Below are 18,657 nucleotides of genomic sequence, written 5' to 3' on the forward strand. Positions count from 1 at the left end.
GTGGAAATTTTTATTAAGAATGTAAATTTTGAAGAATCATCACCTTGGTACCTATCACCTGGCTTGTGATCAAGTCATGTCACCTTTTTTTGCTTCAGTTACCACCTATAAAATAACATACCACCTGTCAAACAAACTACCTGCATCGCAGGATTGTATGACTAAAATGTCATCAGAAGTGTGAAGTGTTTAGCCTAGAAGCCTGACAATAATAAAAAGAGCAGGCATCTATTGAGTGCTCATTATATTTAGTAAAGAAATTTGAAATAGTAAAATACTAGATGGTAAGTTTCTTTTTTTTTTTTTTTTATTGGGGTGACAATTGTTAGTAAAATTACATAGATTTCAGGTGTACAATTCTGTATTACATCAGTAAGTTTCATTTTGATTCTCACTGATAAAGGTCTGGAACTTCAGTAAATAATCTTCCTTAAGAATGATGGGCATTGAAAACAAAAGCTACTCAAACTCTGGAGAGAAAATTGTTGTGCTATAGAAGTTACAGCAGAAACTAGATTTCCTAATCTAGCGCTTCCGTCTTTCTGTCAATATATTTAGCCACATTAGACCATTAGAAGGTTCATAAAGAGCAAGGAATCTCATGTATTCAGTCCAATCTATGGTTTTTCATCCAGGCAACCGTGGAGTTTGAGAAACTCTCTGTTTTCTATGTCACTGAAAAAATATAAGGTAATCCCCCATTTTCCCAGTGAGAAGATTGTTTTAAAAGGTTTTGCCAACTTGAATAGACACACTTTTAGATCCTGTCTGCTTATTGAATGTGATTACATATTTTAGTCACATTAATAAATTTAGAAATAGTAACTTAGACATCTCTCTTTCTTTTATTTGCTATTCACAGTTTGTGAAACAATTTTGTTTTCTCTTTACATACATCTTTGTCATCCCCATAGCCACTGATTCATTTATCTCCCTTTACCAGAGCCCATCATCTTATTCCTCTTAAAATTGTTTAAAACACAGCTCTTCCTGAGCACATGATGCTGACATTAAAAATTTTATCCCAACCGACAAAAAGTCATTCACATAACATCAAAAAAAGTATTCATTCTTCCCATAGGTGTATAGTTGAGTTAGACACAACACAATACTTATTTTACCTTTAAAGGATTTGTTTATAAAGATAGCAAAATTGATGATTATGAAACTATTCCTAGGAAACAAATTCTTTTTTTTTAAGTCTGTATAAAATATTTTTAGCCTCTTCATTTCTAGTTTGTTAGGTGACTTCTGTAAGCTTTCAAAACTAGCTTGAGGCCCAAAGATTGAGGTAAGTGTGGCTTCCCTAAGAATAATTTGTTGTTCAAAAGAAAGTAGTTAATAAATTGAGAGATTGTATCAAGGACTTATGTGTAAAGCCAACTCCTTCACTGAAGGATAATTTTGAGGGATAATTTTGAAGGAAATATTAGGTTGGGGCAAAAGTAATTGTGGTTTAAAAGGTTAAAAATAATTACAAAAACCGCAATTACTTTTGCACCAACCTAATGGCTTACCTTACATTTAGGAGCATACTGGTATAAGTCTGTCTTACCACGGAATTCTCATGTGTCACATGTGGCACTTTGCTCCATTCGTACAAGAGAGATCTCAACAAATTCCACCCTCCATCTCTCCAAGACAATCCATTAACCTCTGCTTTCATTTCTTAATGCATTACATCTCCTTGCATTCTTTCTTCCCCTCCGAACCAAAGATCACTTTCAAGTTGTTATTCTAGAAGATTCTAAAACAGCATGATCTTTTAAAAAATGGATTTAAACATTTCCCTCTGTTGAGGTTTATCCCCTGCCCAGTCTTTGTACATTCTGCTTTTACTCACCAAGATTTTATCATCTAACCATTCTCCATTTATGCTGTTATAACATAAGCTTCCCTGTGGAATCAGGGTTCCAGCCACTATAGAATTTTCTCTGAAACCCTCTGTATTAATTAGATAGATGGTACTTTTTGAGTAAAATGTACATCACAACTTCTGATTACAACTCAGGTTCCTGGATGATTGCCCCAGGTATGGAACAGTCCTTCAGGCCAACGTGATTATGCAACAGTTGTATCTTTACTTCAAGGGGAAAAATCTGATCCTGTTTCATGTTAAAAGGCATATTTTTTGGTTTTAATTCCTGACTTTCTATTTCATAACAGTTATCCTTTACATCTCACTTGGATAAAATCTTTAACCCAAAGGCAGTGCAATTTAATGGAAACGGTCTTACCTGTTTTCTTCCAATTTTGCAATATTTTTATGTTCCAAATTCATGTAACTTTGCCATTGCTTTTCATTTCCTGGGGAAATACTTATTTGAGATGATAACAGCTTTAAACAAGAAAGAACTGATAAATATTTTGCTTTGTAGAGAAGGGTATTATTAAAGTTTCTCCTCTAGGCTAAAGAAAAAAAAAGAAAAATCAAGGTCATCCCAGTCATGGAAGTGTCTCAGAGAGACATTTTTATTATAGCTTTGACTTAATCCAGAAAACCTATCACTAATAAATACAATTAAAAAGCATAAGCAATAAACAGGGTGTCTTTTTCCTCAGTCACCTGCTTTCTATCCCATGCTTTCAGTTTTTAATTGTACTTTCTCTACCATGATTTGGAGTAGGCCATCTTTTACTTTGCATGGGTTAGCTCCTGCTTTAGGCAACTAGACTCTATACAGTCAGTTTTAATATTCATTTTACATTTCATATAATGTGAGCTCATAAGAAGTTTCCTTCAGTTTTGTAGTATTTTATTCTGTTATTTATTTAGCTTGCTTCCCCCCCCCCCCCACTGGCAAGCTTAGCCCATATAACAAATATAACAAGGGCTAGAGACAGATCTCTGGATCCAGAGCATAGGCAGGAACTCTGATAACAGACCTTCCCACCTGTAAGAGGAACCACTTGCCCCCACAACAGCCCTGAACACTGTCGGCCTCACAAATACCTGCCAGTAGCCTCCACAGAACAGACCTTGCCTTTAAGGAACTGTTCAACAGCCATCATCCTATTTAAACTAGGGCAAAGAGGCAACCATTTGTCTTCTCCTTCAGAGCCAGCGATTTTTCCCTGTAATAAATGACTTCATTCTGCAACTGGAGTTACAGAGGTTAAATTTACAGCTAAGTACAATCCTTTACTCGTTACAGCACCTTCCAGGGGATGCTACTTTATTAGCAAAAATACCACTTTGAGTCAGCAATAAAGGTGGGGATGTGCTCATACAAAAGTACTAAGAAAAAGGATGAAAGTCTGATGTGGAAAATATAAACTTTTAAACCAAAAGTATTTCTTTTTTTTCCTCCTAAATTTAAAATAAAGTAATAACACATTTAGCCAGGGTTTTTTTGGTGTCTCCATGCCCAGTTTCTTCCCACAAGTCAATTCTTGGTCCCCTTTTTTTATTCCACACCTGCCTACCCATGATGACCCTCTTCACTATGGGTCTGTGTTCTGATGACCCCACCCCTCTACCTCCAGCCCAGTTTCTTTTTCCTTGAACCAAACATCTACAAATCCAACTGCTCAGTGGACATTTCTGCTCACAAGACCCACAGACACCTCACACTTAACATGTCCTAAACTAATTTTACCAGCTTTTTCTCAAAATCAGAAACTTTCCCCCATAATCCTTATTCCTATTAGCAGTATTACCACCTAACCAGTTGTGATGGTTAATTTTGTGTCATCTTGACTGGGCTAAGGGATGCCCAGAGACAGCTGGTAAAACATTTCTGGGTGTGCTTGCAGGTGATTGTGGAAGTGACTCACATTTGAATGGGTAGACTAAGTAAAGAAGATGGCCCTCACCAATGTGCATAGGCATCATCCACCAAGAGGGCCTGAGGAGAGCAAAAAGACAGAGGAAGGGTGAATTTGTTCTACTGAGCTGGGACATCCATCTTCTCCTGCTCTCAGACATCGGAGCTCCTGGTTCTCAGGACTTTGGATTCACGCTGAATTACACAACTGACATGTTTGGTTCTCCAGCTTGCAGTCAGAGTTCCCGGCTGACTCAGGCAATTATGGAGGCTGAGAAATCCCATGAGAAGTCCATATATATACCAGGGCTCTCCAGAGGAACAGAACTAATAGGATATATAGACCAGTAGGTATATAAATATCTTATTTGTTCTGTTTCTCTGGAGAACCCTGACTAATACACTGTTATAGGGAATAACAACAAAGAATATGTGGGAGTTACTGAAACTTTTCCCCTCCCCCCTCACTCAACACTTAAAGACCTAAACAGTCACAAAGAACTGTCACAAGGAATTTTATTTCCTTGTCATCTCTGACATCCTCCCCCTCCTGCCCCATGGCTACTACTCAATTCATGCCCTCATCACCTTTTACCTGAATAACTGTAATAGTCTGTGTTATGAACCAAATGTTTGTGTCTCCCCAAAATTCGTATGTTGAAGCCTTAACTCTCAGGGTGGCTGCATTTGGAATAGGACCATTAAGGAAGTAATCAAGATTGAATGAGGTCATAGGGTATGGTCCTGATCTCATATGATTAGTAGGTTTATAAGAATAGACATCAGACAGCTCTCTCTTTCTCCACATAGGGTTAGTAGGCTTATGAGAACAGACATAAGAGAGCTCTTACTCTCTCTTTCATCACAAACACACACAGAGGAAAGGTCATATGAGGACATAGTGGGAAGATGGCCATCTGCAAGCTAGAAGAGAATCTTTATCCAGAATGGAATTGGCCAGGACCTTGATCTAAAACCTGTAGCTTCCAGGGGTGGCCGGTTAGCTCAGTTGGTTAGAGCACGATACTCATAACACCAAGGTTGCTGGTTCCATCCCCACATGGGCCAGTGTGAGCTGTGCCCTCCACAACTAGATAGAAACAACTACTTGACTTGGAGCTGATGGGTCCTGGAAAAACACACTTAAAATAAATAAAAGTTTAAAACAATAAAATAAAACCTGTAGCTTCCAGAGCTATGAGAAAATAAATGTTCTATTGTTTAAGCTACACAGTCTGCATTACCTTTTTATGGTGGCCCAAACAGACAAATACAGTCTCCAATAATGGTCTCTTCCTCCAGTATCACCCAGCACCATATCCAAACAATTTGAAGTACTGTTCCCAGAGTGACCTTTATAAAAATGCCATTTTTATGTCAATTATTCCTTTCCTTAAGGGAGGAAAAAAACACAAAACTTATCAATAGCTTCCTCCATTTCCAGAGTCCAATTCAGTTTCGTCTATAATTTGACCTTGTCTTCTTTCCTCACATAATTTCCTACTGTCTCTCCACCCCACACATAAACATCTCCATCCATACTCAATAACTTATATGCCTGAATATGCCTCTCTTGTGTCCTTTCCTGTCTCCTTTATCCCTACCCTCTGACCCTTCCCAAGGCTTAGGATTAGTAAAGATCTATTCTTTAACCTGGGTTCTCCTTCTCATTGAAGCCTTCCCTGATCTCCAATATGCAAAGAAATGAACAATCCCCATGCTTCATACAAACACTGTAGCTAATTCACATCTCTATTCCACCACTTAGACATGCCTGGCAGTGTTTACACACGTCATCCCTTCTAGGTCCTGTGTCACATCTACCATTGCATTTCTAGTACCTACCACCGTGCCTCACACTCAGCATGTGTTTAATTGGATGAATGATACAAAAAACCTGGGGAAAATATCAGGACAGTATATTCCCTTCTACTATGTCAAAAACACATGACCTAATTTCATCTCTGATGACTTTGATTTTGCTAGAATTATCACTCCAATCTGGGGGCGCACATATCTAATATGATGGATCCAACAATCACAAATTCTATACCTTCAACTAAATCACTGATTTCACAAAAAGATTAATAATTCCTGGTGAATGCCTAGGAAAGGATATTAAAAATCTCCCTCTACTTCGATAGCATTCATTATCTAATTACTTTTACATTTGAACTGCTTCCTCATCCACCTAATTCTGCTGCCATCCAATCCACTATAACCTTTTCCCTTAAACCATATTTGTCTAAGAATAAACCTGAGAACAAGAATGTCCCACCCATCGTGTTATGCTTTAATTGCTAAGGTTATTGCTTCATCCCCTACGCCCGCCCTTACTGATTTTGATATATACCAGTATTTAATATGTATACACTTGGCATTGATAAAGTTTACTATAAATGCTATAAGTATTTTAGATATTCTTTTAAATTGACTTTGAGCTCCAATTGTATTATATTTCCATTATTTTTACTATATGTGAAATTGAGACTTTGGAACAGATTCTCAATGACCCCTTGTAGAACATGCCTTGGTGTTATGCCATCAGCCTCTGCTGAAGGATATCAAAGAACCACAGACATGAAAGCTATGTTCGTGTCTACAGTAGCCATGTTGCTAAGGACATTTTTCACTGTATTATACCCCGCCCACTTTATGTGAATCTATAGGAGAAATGTTTCACAGGTTTTAAGATCACAAGACGTGTTTCATTTGTAGAGTGCCTTTAATCTTATGGTTAAATTTGGAAATTAAGCAGGTTCCCTATTTGTCTTTTTCCTTAGAAATATAAAGCCCAATTTACTCCTCCTTCTCTAGCATCTACTCAAGGTAAAAAGGTAAATGTGTTTGTGCATGTAATCTTATCCCTGGCTTTATTAATTGTGTTTTTCTACCCTTATTTTCTACCCAAAAAAGTTATTTAAAAATTCAGTTTTATCTTTTGCATTTATGTAAAATGCAGCCCATGAATCAGGGCATAACTAATTTTCTGTCTCTTTTTGCGAATATGGAAGTTGAATGCCCTGATAAAATGATGAATTTAAGTAAAGATGCTTTAAGACTGATTAACCCAGTGCTACCTAGCTTTTCAGACTAGTCTTTTGCATTTGCTAACTATAATGACAAGTATGGCCTGGTTTGAAATGATTTTGATCCAATATGGGTATTAAATTCTTTTCATATTCAGGGTATGATGATATAATGCCAAAACATTTGGATAGAAAGTAAAAATGTTCAATTGTCTTAGTGTTGGTCATGCTGACCATCACCACTTACTTCCAGAGAAAGCAAACATTCACGTGATGGACCGTGGTTCTTTTCACTCTTTCCACAGATGTTTTCGTGTCGCACCTGTAAAATGAAAGTCTAACTGTCCTGTGTCTAAAGAATGTTAACTCAGCACCCAGGATGCCCAACTACTAGTCCTGCCGAGGATGCTAAGACTACAGTGAGTCCTTAATCTCTCTGGATTTCCATTTCCTCAAAACTATAAAACAAAGATAATGTCTCCTGGGTTCTGCAGAGCAACCGAGATAATAGCTTTAAAAGCACCGTGAGAAATATGAAGTGCTGTACGATTATTAGAGGATGGCTTTGAGACAGAAAACACATCATTATCATCTGTAAATAATAATGATTTATATATAAAGCCTCTGACTTCTCTAAGTAGAGCAGGCCGCAGGAAGCCTAAATATACACCCATGTGCCAGCTCACAAGTTACAAAAAAAAGAAAGAAGTGCTGTGCCTTTGCATTTTAACCATCAGGAAGTGGAATGGTTTCCTAGAGAACCCCCAGATTCAACCAGCCAACTTCTATTTTTAGTGGAGGGAAGGGACTGTATCTGCATCGTATGTATGTATGTATGCATGCATGTATGTATGTATGTATGTATGTATGTATGCATGTATTGTGGCAAAATAGAGATAACATAAAATTACCATTTTTAAGTGCACAGAATTCAGTGGCTTAGGTACAGTCATAGTGTTGTACAACCATCACCACCATCCATGTCCAGAACTTGTTCCTTCTCCCAAACAGAAACGCTGCACCCATTAAACAATAACTCCCTATTCGACTACCACTGCAGGCACCATCAGTTGGTCTTTGAGCACACACATGGTGTTTTTACCCATCACACGCAGGGTTAAACTTTCTTCCATTATTGACTTCTCATTTTTCCTTCCTTAAAAAGTTGCTTTTCATCCATGTAATGGGTTATTTTTCTCCTGTGCTACTAATTTTTTTAAAAATATCTCAACTTAAAAATGTTTTTTGCTTGCTTTGATGAGTGAGAACGTAGCATCAGAATTCAGTCCTTAGCTCGGCGCATTAAATATGCCATGCTAGTAAACTAATCTCATGGCCTTGACTACCAGCACCCCAGAGGGTACTGGCCTTGCTTGCTTCCTAGTGAGACTCTGCTTTGACTTTGGTCCTGTCTACTCTGAAGTACATGTGACCTGGGTCACATGGAGGACAAAGTGAAACACTAGGTAAATCAATACAAACCCACTTGAAACACAAGTTCATTTATGAAGGCTAATACATTAAATAGAGACAAATCAATTTCAGGTACAGTGTATTTCTATATTATTTACTCTTATGTAGCATGGGTTGACAGATAATAGGTACCTATTAAATGTTTGTTGGAACAAATTCAAAAGAAAATTCTTTTGGACAGATTTTATGGTAATATCTAAATGTATAAGAAAGCCAGGAACTATGTTGGAAAAATGAGAAAAGAAAAGTGTTTATTACATGCCAGTTAATTGTGCTGTCTTCATGTTCATGATTTCATTTAATCCTTACATTAACCCAGAAAAGTAGGCAGTATCCATTATGCCCTCTTCTTGGAAAAGCTGAATTTGTTCAAGCTCATAGGATAGTAAGGGACAAAACTAGAATTTAAACCCAGACATAGTTCACTTGAATTCCCATCTATTTTTCATTTTTATATTTTATATTCTAAAGTATAAACCAGCAGTATGCCATTCATTCTTTTTCTCTTCTGTGAAATGGGTAGTTGAACGTTGAGCTCTAGACTACTCTCTGTGTGATGAAAAATATAGGAAAGTTAGAGAAATGGATGGTGGATTAGAAAATTTGGAAATGATCTAATATACTCCAAGTGCCACTTAATCATATATCCTTCCACACCTTTATCCTCAGGCTTGATATATTTCAACCACCCCCTTCTAGGAAATGGTACCATTTAACTAACATTTAATATTTGTGTACACCCTTTGTTGGTGTTTTTCAAGATCTACTTCAATGTGGCTGAAAAATAGCTCACATATTTTAGGGAGACACAATCCCTGAATCTCAGGAATTGATAATGGAAGACTGTTAATTGGACATCCTGGGACCCAACCAGTTCTGGAGTGATAGCATTGTCATAATTTAGATATACTGGCTTCAAAAAGAGGCCGGTGATAAAAAATTTCAGCACATATAGTGTAGAATGTGGGATATAAGTATGTTAAGAAACAGGTGAGTTTCTTTCAAAACATATGTTTTAGAAACCATTATTTAAAATATATATTAATTGAATAAACAAGAATGTATTAAGTACCTACTGTCCTTATTACATCAATTAAAACCATCTGGACTTACTTTGCAGAAGAAAATATAACTGAACATGGAGATTTATGGACTTAAAGACAGTGAATACATTTGCTCACAAAGCCTTACACCAAAAGTCAGAATTAATCAGCATGATTGTGGTTTCATACAAGCCAAAAAAGTCTTCATGCAATTTTTTTTAAGTGATGTTTGTATTTATAAGGAAATCCTTGTGGATGGGCAGCTAGGGGTATGTCAAATACAACCTATCTTTCATTATACTTTCACCTGCAGAAACCAAAAAGAAAGAGTAATCAGCTAAAGCCCTTTTTGAAAAGATCTATCCTTGTGCCCTGCTCACTTTTGCTAAATCTTTTTTTCAGAAATTTTTCTTTTAATTTGTAAATCTGGAATTCCTCCTTCTCAGAGGTAAAAACCTTTGTCCTATTAAAATTCTGTGATTTAAAACACATTCTATTTTTTTCCAGTCAATATAATCCATACCTCAATGTCTGCATGGTATGGATTGGACTACTTAGGACACCACGGTCACGGCAACCTTTCACAGCTCAGTGGATCACACAATCACCACGAACAAGGCAAGGCAGCATGGAAAATTACTCTGCAGTGGCTGCAGTGGCAACCCATTTTTCAAACAGAGGATCTCAAAATTGTAACAACGTGGCAGACTGGGAGACCACACTAAGGTTAGATCTCATCCCCCATCACCATTACAAACAAATAGAAATATCACACATAAACACACTTGAAAGAATAAAAGGGAAATTCCAAAGTGCCAGAGAGAAAGACAGAACTTCAAACCGAGCAGTAAAAACATAACTTAAGTACAGAGAGACTCAGAAAAGTAGCAGACATCCATAGGGCTTTTCGGTGCTATGACAGAAAATGAGATCTTTGCCGTGCAATATTGTAGCTACAGCTGATTCCTGCATAGAACTGCCCATACTATGAAAGAGGAGCCAGAAAAACTCCACTCTCCCCCTAAGGGACACACCAGGGAAGTTTTTCACCACCCTACAGATCTTGTGCATAAAAAAGTCTTGTGAGAAACCAAAATGCCAAGACTGCACAATATATGGATAAAGAATTCACATTTCTATTACCCATTGTCTCAGTCATTTCAGGATGCTATTAACCAAATTTGGGCAATCACAGATTGGGTTGCCCAAACAACACACATTTATTTTCCCAGTTCTGGAGGCTGGAAAGTCCAAGACCAAGATGCTGGCAGGTTCAGTGTCTGGGGAAAGTCCGTTTCTTGATTCATGGATGGTCATCTTCTCACTGTGTCCTCATATGATGAAGAAAGAGTGAGAAAGCAAGCTCTCATGCTTCTTCCTATAAGGGCACTAATCTAATTCATGAGAGCTCCACCCTCGTAATCTAATCATCTCCAAAAGACCCCACCTCCAAATACCATCACATTGGAGTGCTTAGAATTTCAATGCATGAATTTTGGGGCACACAATCAATCAGTCCATAACATTCATATGATGCAGGAATTCCAAGTTGAGAAGTGAATGTATGGGTACCAAATCAGTGAAAATCCTGGTACCTTGGCATAAGCAATCAAAAGTACTCTTTAGGGATACCCACAAATCATGCACACTGGACTCCCACAGGCAATACAATCCTTGCTGAACGTGAGCTCACAAACAAAAACAGGCTATAAATTGAGATAGTCTAAAATAAAACTATGAAAGAAAGAAGTGGTACCATAAAGAGCAAATAGGGGAAAAAATAGGCAGATTGAAAAAAAATCATATAGAATTTTTTAAAATGAAAAATTATGCTAAATGCCTTAGTTTGAGTTCTCCCAGAAGCAGATTATCAGAAAAAAATGTAAGAGCTAGTAGTTTACTAGAGAAATGCATGGAACAAAAGGAAAGTAAAAAAGTGATACAAGGAAGGGAGTGCTCTATCACAAGGAAAACCACTAAAATGTGATACAAAACAAAAGTGAGAATTATCTCACTTAAGGGACCAGGGAATTGGGTATTTATACAGCAATTCTTGAGTCATTTTAAGTGGGCTGGTGGAAGGGGTGCTAATTTCCCAACATTTCCAGCCTACTCTTCCAGAAAGCAAAAAGAAAAGCAATATTGGCAGCTGGAAATCTGCCAAAAAACATGGAACAGTCCCAGGTAGATGGATGGGCCACTGACACTACTCTTAGATAATGAGGAGACTGAACACAGCTAAAGGCTGGAAGAAAGACCAAGATGGAGATTATATATATATATATATATATATATATATATATATATATATATATATATATATATAATATATAAATAGATGGAGATAAATATATATATATATATATATATATATATACACACATATATATACATCCATCCTAGAATAAAACAGAAAAATAGAGATAAAATATATGAAAGAGGAATTCAAAGATTTTGAGGCTAAAATGAGAAAGACATTCATTAATCTTCTGAAAGGAAGTATAGGGAGAAAACAGGACAAGCAATTTATATACTACATAAATTATATGTTTATAAATGTATAAATATATTTTATATATAATCATATATTTATAGAAATAAATGCTTATAAGTTCCTAAGAATTCATTTTGATGAAAGACATGAATCGACAGATCGAAGAATCAGGTCCTCAAGATAAATAAAAATAAGTACAGACACAACATAGCAAAGAAAAAAATGTTAAAGCAACAAGAGAGAATGATAGAAATATGTACACAAAAAGGAATGACAATAAGAGGAATGGCAGACTTCTCATTAGCAACAATATAGGCAGAAAGGGGATATAGTAATATTAAGTACTCAGGGAAAATAACACAGAATTCTATACTCGGTTTAACTATCATTCAAGAATGAGGCAACATAAGACGTACAAAGATGTAGACAGTTTGCAATGCGCCAACTCTTATTAATAAGGAAATGTCACTTGATGGAAGGAGCAGGTGTCATATACTAAGATTAAGCAAAGCAATTGCTATGCATTCAGAAATATAAATAAGTATTGATAATAAAACGAAAAGCAATAATAAGAATTGATTTTTTGGAGGGTAAAAACTAAGGGGAAACCATGTAACATCAAATATTAGAAGAGATTGAAATTAAGCATTCTATTAGGGTTTGTGCTGTTCAGGAGGAGGAGGAGGATAGAGGTTACTGATTAATTTCAGACTTAAATATGAATGTTAATTGTAAGGGTAGGATTTACATTATCTGATATAAAGACTTACTCTAAAGCTATGGTAATCAAGACATTGTGGGTTAACATACAGGCAGACAACCAGATCAATGTAACAAAATAAAAAATCCAGAGAAAGACCTCACTTATACAGTCATTTGATTTTCGACCAAGGCATCAAAACAATTAAATAGGGAAAGAAAAGTCTGTACCACAAATGGTTCTGGAACAACTAGCTTCCAATATGAAAAAAAAAGAACAGAAATTAATGCAATGGAAACAAAGACATTACAGAGCTGATCAACAGATAAAGATGCTGATGTTGACTATGCTGATGTTAAAAAAGAGAAGACAGGATGTTTATATGTTTCTATATGTCTTACATTTATCATGAGAAAATATTAGGAACAACTTTATGCCAATGAATTTGAAAATATAAAATTGGAAATCATCTAAAAACATAAAAGGTCAAAATTGGTTCAAGAAGAAAGTGAAAACCTGAATTTGTCTGTAATTTTAAATCAAAAACATGAATCTATTCACAAAAAAAAGGCATCAGCGCCCAATGATTTTATAGTGAGCTTTTACTAAAGTAAAAAAGAAATAAACAATAAGCTCTATTTTTCATAAACTATTCCAGAATTGGAAAAAGTGAGCAAGTTTCCCACTTTGTTTTATAGAACTAGTATTGCTTTAATACCAAAATTGGCAAAGAACAGTGTAAGAAAGGAAAACTATAATTTAATCTCATTAAAACAGATCTAAATATCCTAATGAAATATTAGAAGATTTAATTTACCACTGTGTTTTAAACAGTGGTAACAGGTATGATGTACTCAAAGGATATATGAATCCTTTAGCATTAGAAAAATCTATCAAAGTTATTTAACAGAATAACAAGTTAAAGGGGAATAATTGTCAGATCTTAATGATTTCAGAAAAACAATTACTAAAATCCAGATCCATTCATAGAAAAGCAAACAATTTAGCAAATTAGGAGTGTATTGGCCCTTCCTCAACATGATGAAGGATATCTTGAGAAAACAAAAACTATAGCTAACTTCATACATAATGGTAAAATGTCAGAAGCTTTTTCTTGATTGTCTGGTAAAAAGATCAGATGGTGATTTCACAGATTCTTTTCAACATTGTTATGGAACTCCTACATCAAACAATGAAAAAAAAATGTATCGGAGGGCATGGGACCTGATCTTTGCATCTACTACTATTAATACAAGAGGAAGAATGGCCTTAGGAGACATCACCAATGTCTGTTTAGGAGAGTCTCTTGCTAAACTACTAGTGGGGAGATGAAGGCTTGGAACCAGGACAATGAAAAAATGTAGCTCAACACCTCTTTGTTTGAAATAAAGAGTATTGGGGCCTGAGAAAATGAGACTGAAGAAAGGGGAGAGGATGGGAGAGCAATATTGCTAGAGTCCAACGCCATATTTAGAAAGGGTCAAAGGATCCTTGGGCCAGGTGTTCTTAACATTTCATTCTAAAATATTTGAATTTTCTTAACTAAATCTCTCTGCCATCAGAAAATATTCAGTAAGGACTTCTACATATGGTAATCCCTTCTGGGATTGGCTTTATTTTTTTTAATGGAACTTTAAAAAAAAAAAAAAAAAACAAGAATCAATTCTCTATCTGGATCAACAAGATGCAGAGCAGGGAAAACATAATAAAGGACAGTCTCAGATCTAAAATAACTCAGCAAAAGAAGGAGCCCAGAACCAGAGAAGACCGTGATAACCTAAGTCCCCTGAGAAGTCACAGAAATTTGGCACATTATATAGCCAGGGACATGGAATAGGGGGTCCAGCAATTTTAGGGATATATTAAGGGTCTAGAAAACCATGGTGCTATAGCAGCAAAAGATTCTAGACAAAAAAATTACGAAGTTAATATGAAAAACTTTTATAATCTGATTCCTACCAATTGTGAGGTTGATTACTTACATTATCTGTTGCTGGTTACATGCATGCCACTAAAAGGAAAAATTTTGAAGTGTGTTGAAAAGATTTCATTGGAAACACTAAATTCATTTTATAAAGAAAGTTCTTCTTTTCTCTTATGCTTTTGAAGTATTTCATCTGAGTGGAAAACTGTCTACAGAATATGAAATATGAAAAAAAGGAAACAATTTCTTCTGAGACTTCTAATTTGTCAGTGACTAAATATTTTATACAGGAATACCTGTGCAGTCAAACTAATGTCAAAGTATAAATTAGTTGTCTTAAAAAGTGAATCACTCCCACAGTAATCACTTTGAACATAGAATAGCTTAAAGATATTAATATGAATTACAAACAGTTCTCATCATGGTCAGAAGGGACTATTATTATTCTGTTGCTATTTTTAGGCTTCAAATCTCATAATTCTATAAAATTAGATTATAACAATAGAAACATCAGCTCTAGTCAAATCAACTTTGGCGATATAAATATTCTGGAGTTATAGGAAGTGTTTAAATGAACTGCTTTTTAAATTATTGCCAAAATATGGCAAGATTTAAATTATTCTAATTCCATAAATGTTCCTATTGTTTATAAAATCTGATCACTTGCTAATATAACTTTTCTGTTTATACTTTGCTTAACATCTCTGCAAGGTTACATTTGTTTTGTTTCCTTGGTCTTTCCTTTTATGCAACAAACAGTATTGCTACATCAATAAGCTCATTGCTTTATATTTTCACAATATAAAACAGAATGTTTAATTTTTTTAGCCAAAACGTCCTAGTATGTTATTGCAACTCTATTCCAGAACATTCCTAATACAACTAGAAAACAATTTATTCTATTAAACACAGCTAATAGACGTTATCTCATTCCTTCTATCACAGGTAAACCACTAAGTTCGTCACAGTTTCTGTACTAAAGCTCTTGCCAATGAAAATGGACATTCCATGCAGCAAGGACTCACATATAAATACCTTATGCTGATCAGTGCAGTAACTTTTATGTAAATGTCTTAAACGCATTACTGTGGGGTTTTTTAGAGAAACAAGCAGCCAGCACTTTCTACTCTAGTAAATATTTCAGGAATTTGTTTCCTGTCTCATCTCTCCTCTATGAATTCAACTGAGTAGCACATTCAAGACTTCCCAAACCCTAATCACTAATAAAGAACAATAATCTTGATGTTGCAAAATGCTCCTCACTCTAAATCAGTGTTCATAATGGGTGAAAAATCCAAATACCAATTCAAGTTATATTAATTTTGTCATTGCCACCCAACCATTATATTTTGTACACTTTATCGTTGAGTATATCATCTCACAGCTCCAATCCCCCTGACCCTAATTCACCTTCCATTCACTGGTTCCTCCTCAGCTATGTCACCAGATAGGCCTGGAATGGTATCTCTTCCTGACCAGCAGTTACATAGAAAATACTGGAAAAGTTAAAGAGTTCTTGGATTTCCCATAAGAATGTGAGGTAAATTAAACTCACTTGGGAAAACAGAACGAAACGAAACAAAAAAAGGAATGTACCTAGAGGAATAAAGGTTTAAACTGACTTTAGGCAAAGCCTTTGCTTCCTGGTCTTTGCAAATCCCATTCCACACTACTTTTGCCTGGATGCCCTTGGGTTGACACTGCAGTTTGAGCTCCTTATCTAAGACCAGTAATCATGGTGTCATACAATCCACTTCATGTCTGCCTTCCTCCTTAGTGGAGCAGGCAAACAAATGCATTTCTCCCGGAACTGGGACAGACAGCCCTTTCAAAATAACCAGATGAATCATGCCTACTTCATATCCTGAACAAATCTAGGTCCACTTCCAACAGTCTATCAACAATAACCAGAAAATACATGCAGAACTAGCTCTATCATGAGCTCTTCTGTTAATTGTTTCAATTCAGAGGACAATTTAAATTCCATGGCAATAAAATAAGACAATTTTAAAACAACCACAACACTTAAATCTCCAGCTCTATAGCCTGTATCTACTCAAAACTTTTAGAAGACCTTAGAAATTTGCAATAAAAAAAGAAAAAAGAAAGAATAATGGCTTATTTAGATAGATGTACTGAAAAAGTAAGCATATCTTGGATTTTCCAATGCCTATTCCTTTCCTCTATGTAAATGAGGAAGAATATTGCATACAATATAATTACTGTGATTGTATATTAAATCTATCCCTGATTTTCCTGGCAAAAATCCATGAAGTATATAACAGTATGTGTTATGCAACCCTCCTTGTCTAATTGAAGGAATGAAAGAAAGCATATCAATTCTTAAGAAGAAAATATTTTCCTGGTACTACATTCTAAAGGAAAGTTTTTACAGATCCATGCTCAAAGTATGAACTATATACAGAACAATATCTTGAACAGTCACTGGACAATTTTATAGAAAAGTTTTATAGGCCTCACTTTTTTTAACAGTTTGATGAGAAACAACACTTTTACAAAATATCACACTTATGCTCAATTCATAAGCGAGAGCTTGAACTAAGTCAATAGGAATGGAGAAGAAAGAATGAATGGGAGTTAGTAGTGACTATTTGGAAATACAGATTTTAAAAAGGAGACATTGCAATCACCCTTCCTCTGTTCCCTCCTGAAATACTGACCTTTCTCCCATCTGTATCATTTCTCTAGGCCAGTGTTACTCAAAGTGTGGTCCATGAACTGACTGCCAGTCTGCAGCTGTTACCAGTATGCAAAGAAGTCAGTTCTGAAACTGAAAATAGATGTTTACGATTTTTATAGTAATTTGACAGAATTGTTTTATGAGTGTTAAATCTAATAATTTAAAATTTAAGCTGGTACTTTAAATGCCTTTCATTTTTTTACTTTTATTTTTCTAGTAATTAATTGTTACTATCTTATAAAAGTGGCACCTTGCAGTAGATTGAAAATATTAAAAAAAAAAAAAACTAGTCCTTCAGGACAGATAGAAATACTACCGTAAGGGGTGACTGGATGGCTCAGTTGGTTAGAGCGCGAGCTCTGAACAACAGGGTTGCCAGTTCAATTCCCACATGGGCCAGTGAGCTGCACCCTCCACAACTAGATTGAAGGATGACGACTTGGAGCTGATGGGTCCTATTGAAACACGCTGTTCCCTAATATACCCTAATAAAAAAATAAAAATAAAAAAAAGAAATACTACTGTAGACCTGTTTCTCACACTTAAGTGGCCATATACCACCCTCACAATCCTGCCATAGCTGCGTAATAGCTTTATTATTTATTCAACAACGTTATTTAAAGAAAATCGCTTTGTTATTTAAATAAATTTATTTTAAAATGATACTGTATCATCACCATAAGCACTGTATCACTGTTTTTTGAGGATAATTTCTTTACTCAAACATACTTAATGTTCTGACTGAAAAATCACACTGCCTCACTTCTGTAAACAGAAAGTAATTATAAAAGCAAATACTATGAAAACAAAGAAATGTTACTCAATTAAAAAAATTAAATAATGATATTCAAGTAATGACAAAGCTAACTAGGTTGCAAAAACACCTGAAATAAGGAGAAAATAACTTTTTTTTTTCATTCTTATCAGTCAATTAAAAATGAATATTCAGCTCAATTTTTCTTAGTTCAAAACAAAGATGAGCTGAATAGCCAAAAGATATTTAATGGCCCTTTCAAGAAAGGTTAGATACTGAGGATTAATTCCTAATCAAAATGATGTAGGTGTTTGTTCAACAGATTTTGTTTCCCTAGCAGCCTTTTGAAGTGAACTCCCAAATATTCTGAATGGGTTAAGTTATTTGGTAAAAGCCAGAACAGTGATTTTCAAAGTTTCCTTTTCCTGAATCATTGCCACCGGGTTTGAGAAAATATTTATGAAAACCTGTTATCAAGTGGCTTCCTTATAATTTTGAAAAAGTTTTCAGCAAGTTATTCAGATGAAATTTCTAAAGAAACTACAAATTTTTCAATAAGCATTGTCAGTAGAATGAATGTAACTTTCAGAAATTGTTCCCAGAATCCTGAGTTTACTATGCCTTATGCATGGAAAATATAACACCTACCACTTTTAATACGGGCCAGGCCCTGTGCTAAGTGCCAAAAAGACATAGATATAAATGGTATACATATAGATCTGACATCTATATAGTATATGATCTCATTTTATGTGTGTGTATTATATATAAT

At 35.4% G+C, this 18,657-nt stretch overlaps 1 long non-coding RNA gene across 3 annotated transcripts in view; it reads left to right on the plus strand.

The window, feature by feature from the left end:
* LOC141572394 (uncharacterized) overlaps positions 1 to 18,657 on the plus strand; it is a 35,105-nt gene that overhangs the window by 4,263 nt on the left and 12,185 nt on the right. The window contains exons 4-5 of one of the 3 annotated variants that reach the window (XR_016018673.1): positions 7,102 to 7,215; positions 9,820 to 10,038. This is a non-coding gene — a long non-coding RNA (uncharacterized LOC141572394). Of the gene's footprint in view, positions 1 to 7,101; positions 8,452 to 9,819; positions 10,039 to 18,657 lie in introns of those variants that run through there. The other 2 variants (XR_012497756.2, XR_016018674.1) reach the window with 2 other exon arrangements.

The sequence above is a fragment of the Rhinolophus sinicus genome, chromosome 14, assembly GCF_057876585.1.
Source record: "Rhinolophus sinicus isolate RSI-liver-muscle chromosome 14, RSI-T2T, whole genome shotgun sequence".
NCBI classification, from domain to species: Eukaryota; Metazoa; Chordata; class Mammalia; order Chiroptera; family Rhinolophidae; genus Rhinolophus; species Rhinolophus sinicus.